Source organism: Pteropus alecto, unplaced genomic scaffold, assembly GCF_000325575.1.
Source record: "Pteropus alecto unplaced genomic scaffold, ASM32557v1 scaffold87, whole genome shotgun sequence".
Classification (NCBI taxonomy): Eukaryota; Metazoa; Chordata; class Mammalia; order Chiroptera; family Pteropodidae; genus Pteropus; species Pteropus alecto.
The window spans coordinates 7,318,330-7,327,542 of NW_006443225.1; the positions used below are offsets into that span (position 1 = coordinate 7,318,330).

At 41.2% G+C, this 9,213-nt stretch overlaps 1 pseudogene; it reads right to left on the reverse strand.

Moving 5' to 3' along the window:
- Positions 1–6,798: 6,798 nt before the first annotated feature.
- The window catches only part of LOC112472583, a 14,794-nt pseudogene continuing 12,379 nt past the window's right edge, over positions 6,799–9,213 (reverse strand).

Sequence of the window (9,213 nt, forward strand, 5' to 3'; positions counted from 1 at the left end):
CTTGGCGTGGGAATTGTACTTGTCAGAGTCGGAGAGGGGCCTGCTCAGAAGTGGGGGTTCTGGGCTCCCCAGGAGCGTGGCCCAGCAGAGCAAACACACCAGGAGTTACACCAGCCAGGGCTGGAGCAGAAACACAGGCAGGGCTCCACAGCTAAGACCGGACCCATCCCGCCTCAGCCGAGACTAGTCAGAGGACAGCTGGGATCAAAGGGCTGGAGCAGGGGGAATAGCTCAAGACCTCCCGTGAGGCCAGGCCTGTCCCTCATCCTGACATCAGGAGGACAGGAGGCGTCCCCTGAAGCCAGCACCCATCTGGGGAAGGGGCAGGGATGGAGTTGGGGGGAGGGGGAAACAGGCCTGTTAGGAGTGGAGCCAGATGCATGAACTATTTACCCAACAGAGATGATCTCGACTGAGAATAAACCTTGTGCTGCTAAGTTTTCGTCTCCTCCACATTTGGCCCCAGCCCAGGGAAGTGAAGGCTAGCGAAGAGGGGAAGATAAGCCAGAGAAAAAATCAAAAGTGCCATTTTATTTGTTTTTACGAACCCAGTGCATTAAAACCGTGACCTGTCAACTTGGAGGTCAGGGGCTGTGAGATGACCAGCTTCGGCCGGAAAACAGGTGTTGGCCTGCGGCTCAGACAGAAGAGGGCGTCAAGGTCCTCGGGGTCGCGATGCGCATGGAGAGCCACTCCTGACCGGGAGGGAGGACAGAGCACAGCGGAGGCCCAGGTCCGGGCACGGGTTTGCCGGCCCAGGGAGTGAAGCCGGCGACCTGGGAGGGCGGGGCCGCGCTTTCATCTGCTTTCAGCTCGCTGATTAAGTGTGTTTCTGCAACTGCCTTGAACTTTGGAGGTCTGTCTTACCTAAATTGCCTCAACCGCATATTTTGAAATTCCTAAAACAGCGGTAAGATTAATTGGTGCACTTGAAACCATGCTCTACTGTACTGTCCGAAGTGGTTTTCGGTTGGAGGAACGGAAGGGGGAAAGAGCAGAAAAAGGAAGAGACTTCTGGATGCTCAGAGAGTTACAGTGTGTGTCCCAAGAAAGAGGTGACCGAACGAGCTTCGGCCGCTGTGGGAAGCCCCGCTTATTCCCGCAGCAGCTCATTCCTGCCAGGATTAAGGACAGCGGACCTGAAGGGCGTGAGAGGAAGTTTAGGGAGAGGGTTTTTCCAGTGTTTTCCGAAGGCTCTACGACTTATTATTCTGTCATAAAATCTCCATATCTGGAATTGGGTTAAGATCCCAAATACCCCCGACTCATTTCCTTCGTGAGTTCGCGTTTGAATCCTTAGTGTGGAACATCTGACACTCATGTTACTCTCTGCCAGCAGCTTTGTCGTCTCACTGGGAAGTCCAAGTTTAAGACTGTATTGCAGCCATGATCTTCATATTTTCCAGTTCATCTCTGTGAATATGACCAAATAATTGGTTTTCATTTTCCTTAAAAAGTTTTTTAAAGAGTGAAGTGTCATTTTTAAATGTATAATTCAGGTGTGGATACCTCTCACTATTTATAGACTTAATTATAGATTATAAACTAATTATAATCCCTCCGGTGTTTTCCTCTGAAATTGTTCCAGATATTTTAAATTAATCTTCAGTACTTCTTTGTGAGATTTGGCCATAAGATTGATGATTTCCTTTTAATAGAAAGAAGAGAAGGGAAGTGGTTTGCCCAAGGTCACTCAGCAAATGAGCACTGGGACCTGGCATAAAGCCTACGACCCATGATCCCTGCTCCTGTGCTCAATCCAGGAAACCTTGTTGTCCTCAAACCATGACACCACCCCAGAGGTGGCTCCAGTTCAGCTAAGTAAGCAGGCAGACCTCTCCTGAGGCATATGGCTGGCCAGAGAGGACGCAGCCCACTGCATGGTCAAATCCGTTCTCACCTTTAGGCCAGAAAAGCAGCACAGATGGCACGGATCACAAAGAAGCAGCTTCCCGTCTCTGTCCTGCACGGCAGACCACGCTGGAGCGCCTCAGTCTTGCAAATCCTTTGTTGTCACAAGGACAGCAAAAGCAGAGGTGTACTATATCTGTCAGTCAGATAAATCTATTTAAAAACCGAGACTTTAATACGTGCAAGGCTCAAAGGTATTTCTTGTGTACCATCCCATCTAATCCTTACAAAACATTGAGGGGTATGTATAATCACCTTGACACACAGCCGCTGAGTGCCAGAGCCAGCATCTGAGCTCAAGTCTAACGTTAGCCTTCACTGTGAGGGCAGGGGGCGGCATGGAGATGAGTCCTTACAGAGCAGGTCATTGCTGCTCATGGGGACGGGAGAGACAAACCCGAGTAAATCGTCTCAGAAGCCAGCTCAGGAGGGACCAGGAGATGGAGTGGAATGAGTGCCCCGCGTGTTACTTCTTCCCTGTGGCACTAATTTAAGTGCGTGGACTTGACAGAGTCAAGCCCAGTGTCAAAGTGATTGCACAGGGATATAAATGATATTTAAATAAAACAGACACTAGAAGAATGAAATAATGATAAATATCCTTATGGGGGAGGAATACCTGGACATGTCTCTCCAAAGAGTTTACCCTCTTAATTTTTAGCTATCTTTCATGGCATCCCTTCTGTTTTTTCAAATAATTGAATAATCACTGCTTTCCAGACATGCTCCAGCATAAATATGCAGCATCTTCTGACACTTAAAAATATGCCCATGGAAACTGGGATAGGCTGGAATTCAAGTGCGGCCAGTAGGGATAAGGAAAAGAAATGAGTGGGTAAAAGGTCACTTTCTGAAGAATAGAACGATTGGGTCACCAGTCAGCTGCTGCGTGGTGAGTGTATCAGCCATTTCTGTGCTACAAACTACCCCCGAACAACTATTTATTTACCATGTAATCTGTGAGTTCGCAAAGTGGTCTGGGATTAGCTGAATGTTTCTCTATCAGTCTTATCTGGGCTTTCTCATGTATGTATCTTGAGTGGCTGCCCGTCAGCTAAATGGGTCAGCTTCTAGGATGTCTACATATTACTGTTTATCCAGTCGGCTAGCTGAGACTTCTTCACATGGTCCCGAAAGCAACGAGAGGATTCTCTGGTGCAGCTGCACTTTTCAATTTTCTGTTTGTATCATGTTTACTTCTAATCACTTAGCCAAAGTAAGTCACAAGGCCAGACTAGACTCGAGGTGAACAAAATGTTACCTTTGATGGGAGGAGCTACAAAACATTGTGGATATTTTTTGCAATTTATCTGTGACTTCTGGCCGCAGTAACTTATATTGCTCTCACATGCAAAATATGTCCCTCATCTCAGAGCCCTTAAAAGTCTTAACTCATCTGGGCATCAGACTTGAAGTCCATGATCCCAGCATCTATTAGATACGAGTCTTCTACCTCCAGAGACCAGTGAACTAAGACAAGACATATGCCCCCATCACGACATCCTCTACCTCCATGCCATATAGATGTAACATACCATAATAGACACTCTCAGGCAAAAAAGTAGCCACCGGTTCATAAGATTTCTGGAATCCTCCAGGCTAAACGTGCCAGATCTCCCACCTATGGGCAGATGATCCTTGAGTAGAGCTTGGTTCTGCTCCCTAGGTGGGGCTCTCAGTCTGTTTTCTCGACTGTGTCCTGGAAATGGCTTCCTGATCCATTGCTCTTCAGAGCTGTTGGCTCTATATCTTGGTTCTTTCTCTGAAATGTCCTTTTCTTCTCATGAAAAAAATGGCTCATTTTGCGTGTGAGCAGCTGTCTCGATCTGCATTCTGCTACTGTGATTTTGGCAGTCCAGAGGCATTTCTGCAAGTGAAAGCTGGTGGCTTTTTGCTTGAATAAAACCCTTAAAACATGTTTTAAGTTTCTTAGAATCCTTTTTATTTAGTTGAAAGGTATTTCTGGGCACTACCATAAAACTTTTATAGATCTTAACAATTTTCCTTATAGTCACACTTTTGATTTGCTCTTTACCATTAAGAATTTTTACTGCATGGAAAGGTGAAATGTGAGCAAGTAACTAGATCCCAAGCCTTCTAAATTCTCTCTACATTCTGCTTTAAAATTAAATAATTCTTCCTTAAACCCATCTCCTTCTTTCCACACCTTATCATAAAATAAATGAAATGACACGTTTATGATTCTGTCTGGAGATCTTAGAAAATTCAAAAGTTCATTAGATACTGCTTTTTTTTCCAAATTGTGGCAGGTATTAATTTTTGTACTTCTATGTATAACCTGGATCACCATTTTTATAAATTTCCAAACAGCTTCTTCACCATTTTTCCAGTTGCCTAGTCTCAAAGTCAATGCCACATTTTTTAACATTTTCTTTTGGCATCATGCCACATCTAGCTTCCAAGTTCATGATCGGTTAGCACATAAACTACCCGAAAACTCAGTTGCTTAAAACCACCACCATTCATTTGACTTATAAATTTGTGTATCAGCAGTTTGGACTGGACTCAATCAAGTAATTTTTTTGCTTGTCTCAGGTGCATTCACTTACCACTGGGTCTGAACGGCGTTTGGCTGGGGACCTCTGCTTCTGGGGTTAACCAGGCCACGTATTTTTCATCGTCTGGTGGGCAAGCCCAGGCTTTTCCCCACAGTGAAGGTGGCAGGGGTCCCAAGAGCAGTCAGTCATGAGGAAGCGCTAATATAAAAGCCTTTTAAGCTTCTGCTTATGTCTCTTTTGCTCCTGTCTCATTATCCTAAGAAAGTCACAGGCCAGTTCAGATTCAAGGGGAGTGGAGAAAGCTCTTCTCCATCATTCATCATCTCCTATTTCCTGTAAGCCCTGAGTTTCTCTTTTCTTTTTCTGTTTTTACTTTATTTTTTTTGTTAACCATGGCCTTTTAAGAAATAGTGTTTTTTTTTTTTTTAGAACGTTCTTATTTGAAAATATCCTTATTTTGCTCTGTCTCTGAAGAAAAGATAAAGTAATCCCCATTTCTCAATGTTCTGTGCAGAATCACGCAAGAAGATACCGTGTGTGATGTGCTTGACAGGTGTCTGGCATACGGGACCTGCCCCTCGGAGGGGCAGTGTAACTCTCCACGTTGACCCTCTTTCACTGGCATAATGAAAACTAAGGAACAGGGCTTGGCATGTACCAGGCCACTGCTCAGAACATCCCCGGAAGTGGTTTGCAAATCGACTGGCTGGCAAGGGAAAAAGATAGTTTTGGAGCGTTATATTTGTCTTATCGTTTTTGGAAAGGAAGTTATCCTTACCAGGCTAAAAAGCCTTTATCGCTCTTGACCAGCAGCATTGGTCAAGCATATGCCTGGCAGTGCTTTGAACAAAGCTGCTGGATCAAAAATGCGAGGAGAGCTTTTGGGTCACATGCCAGGCAAGCTAGTGCCGATGCTGTTAAGAGAAAATCCTGATGATCATTCTTATCAACCAAGATGCTAACTGCCATTAGAGAGGTGATGCCGATAAAAAAAAAAAAGAGTGAGATGACATTAGTTAGATGTCATGAAACTGAATATTGTGATTGAATAGTCATTCCAAACTTTCCACAGAAAGATGATTGTCTGCTGCTAATTTGTGCTGAATATCGCAGGATTAGAGAAGTTCATCCGTATGAGATTTAAAAATTATTTCCCTATTTCATCCCTTCGTATTCTTCTTTCAGCAATTCAGATGATAAAGAGGTATTTAAAAATGACACAGTATCTCTTTATCATGCAAATATGAATATACAATGTGAATAAAAATTAAATCACAAGTTACACATTAAAGACAAATAAAAAAACATTAAAGTTGTTCTGAAAACTCCACTTTTCCCAGAGGAAATTAAACTTGTAAATGTGTTTACTTTTCTTTTCAGAAAAGAATTTATTTTTTTGTAGGTACAGATGGGAAATCAGAAAGTATGATCAAAAAAATCTTAATGTTTACCATAGATATTTTGTGAGTTTGAAGAACAGTGTAAATTCTCAGTCGAGATCCTGCAAAAATACAAATGCAGAAAGAACATGGCGAAGTAGAAATTTTCATTTAACAAAAATGTTGTTTCAATCAATCATCACTGTTACTTGTGCTCACAGCAATTTTTCATACTCTAAACACATGGTTATTGAATTTATTAAAAATAAAGGATCAGGACTGACATTGTGCTCCTCTTGACCAGACCCATAAAATAAAATGGTAAGCAAAACAATGTCAGGTCTCAGACCATACTTCCAATAGCTAATTTGGAACTCGCTTTCTACCTGCCATATGCCAGTATTTAAGAGAATCTCCTTCCATTTAATTTCCTTATGGTCTCATAAAAGAATTGAGACCCACTGAATGTTGTTCCGACTTCAAAAAATTTACTATATTTTATGGAAGACTGATGGATACACAGGAACAAATGCCTAAAATTAATTGTAATAAAAGTTTGGCTATTTTAAGTGCTATAACAGAAGTATAAATACTCTAGTTACAGGGTCATGCAATGCCTCTGTTTTAAGTAAAGCTAAGCCATTGGATGACATTATGAAATTACTAACTGGTAATACATGTATGATGCTGCGTGAGAGTAGACAGTGACTGGAGGCACAGAGGCCAGTTAGGATCCCTCACTCTCTTACTCCTCACTGCTCACATCCAGTGTCCCACGAGACCTCGACAATCCTATCTTCTAAATATACTTCAGCCACTTCGACTTTATTCTACTCCACTGCCGTAACCTGTCCAAGCCATCCTCGTACGGCTTTCACATTTCAAGGATATCTTAAGTTTGCTTCTCGATCTTTATTTTTATTTGTTTTGCTTATTCTCTTTAACAGATTCTCAGGTAAGGCAGCTTGACATCTGTGTAAATAACCATATTAATGGAGACGACAGCAGAGGTATTCTAACTCAAACATAATTGTAGCACTGGCATCGCGAAAGGAAATTGCAAAATTGGAAGGGTGAGTGGGACCCTCTAGGGGAGGATAATGGTTACATTTCCACCACCAAAGGGTTCTGGGTAGAGAACCTTGGAGTAAATGGTATTTTGGCAAAGGGGGATGAAAAGTTTCTTTTCCAATAGATCACTGGAATCTGGTTTTGCGTCTAGGATTTCCATGCATCTCCCCAGAGCTGCCTTCAGAGGTGCAATGTTTTAATTACATCAACAAATCTCAAGGCTTCTTTGCTCAGTACATGTCCTGCTCCTCCATTCACGTGTCCTGCTTTACGTAACACTTCAAGCCGCCATCTCGAGTTGTCTAGTATGACATACGCATCCACATCTGCTTTCATAAACCAATTAGCATATTCTCTAGATGATAGTCACGAATATGCTAAAAGGCTTTAACTGTTTTCCAGTATAATCGGTCTCTGCCTTTTTAGTGTTTAATCTCACTGCAGGGAAGTCTTTACTTTCTTCTGAGCTCATAAACAAGGCTGTAGTATAAGGCTGGGTCCATGTAGCTCTGATGAATTTGGTCATTTGTCCTAGATTTTGAAGTCCTGTCATAATAACCCAGCAAAGAACTTTCACCTTCATGTAGGGGGTTTCAGTAACATTGGTGCTCTCATATGTGTGATGACTAGTATCTACTTTCAACTTCATCCACCCTTCTAGATAATTCTGTCCAGTATCATCTAAATGCCTTGTATAAGGATATTTATTAAGAATATTAGGCTGGATGTACTAGAGGTAATCTTGTTCTTCCAACACTAAATAGCTGAGAACATTAAAAAAAAAAAAATCTGACTGCTGATCTAGAGAGTAGGGTTCAACATTGCAGCCAAGAGTTTGAGGTCATTTCCTAAAGTGTATTCCCGACATTAGTGGGGGTCCCTCCTGCTCCTCTTTGGGCAGCTGCAGTCACTGCACGCTGTGGTCTTGGTGGCTGTGGTGGTGCGGACAGCCCAGCGGGCTCCGCCCAGTGTGCCCTGCTTTCCAGCATTTTAAAGAACTGTTTGTGTGTCCACGCAAGTATGTGGGCTCGTGTTACTTTACATGAGCATGTACCTTATTTCCATTGCATTTGTGCTCGTAACAGCTGTAAAAACTGTCAAGTTTATCATCTGTTGAATCAAAGTTGCTGATGGCAATTTTTAGGGTTATTAAATGTAATAAGGGCTCAGATCATAAATGAGAATTTAAAAAATGAAATAGATTTCCAAAAACACCGACTTAAGAAACGCAGACAAGTCTGTTAAGAACGGATAGTATGATGACTTTTAATAAACATTAGAAATATGTAAATTAACTTTCCTGTTCAGTTTTACATTCAGAAAAAGCTATTATAGGCTTAATAAGGACATTTTTGTGTTGAAGCGTATTATCTCCTAAGCTGATTTTTTAAAAATTACATCTCTGAAAATCATTTCTAAGTTTTCAGTTATTTAAATGTGTGAATTGAGTTGATAATGCGGGTAGAAGAAGGGTGATAAAAGTTAAAGACTTTTCTTGTAAGTCGTATTTGCCATAAAGTCCCTTTCTGGGTGTCATTTTAATTCATCTAATGAGAAAATGCGAGAAAGGTGACATTTTTCAGAGATAATAAAAATAAGAATGGCCTGCCTACATATACAGCTATAGAACTGATCATAGACAACTGTATAATGAATTAATTATGCAAACAAATTAAACAGCCAGCAGTTATTAAACACTTGTTCTGTATCTAGCAGTGTGCTAGGTGGTGTGAATAATGTGGAATAATAATGGCCTTCGAAATACATATTAATTTCCCAGGAACTATTTTAGGGGGAAAAAAAAACAAATACTATTCAAAATAAAAGGCGAATTGATATTTAAAATCAATGTGTAGCCATTAGTTAGTTTTCAGCCATAACCAAAAATAATCGCTCTGTAATTGTCCTTTCCTCTGACTTTAAGAAGTGAACCTCTGATTTGCTTAACTTTACAAAGAGCCCTAAAAATCAGAAACATGACTGTCTAGTAACTTTGGGATGGTAGATTATATTCAAATAGACAGAAAGACAGGTAGATAGCAGAATATCCTTCTGGTTGTTTAAGAATACTGTTTTGAAGGATTTGGAGGTCTCAAATATTTCCTTAAAAACAAAACAAACTCTACAACAAAGCCAACAACAACAACAACAATAAAACTAGCTATACTTCTTAACCTCCAAAACCTGGCACAGTGACTGACACATAGTAATTACTTAAATATGTGTTTAAAAACAAAAACAAAACCATCAGAAAAACTTCATTTAAAGTCTTTTTATTTGATAGCATGTTCCAAGAATTTCAGAAAACAAATGGGGCTAGTCTTGCCTTTTTA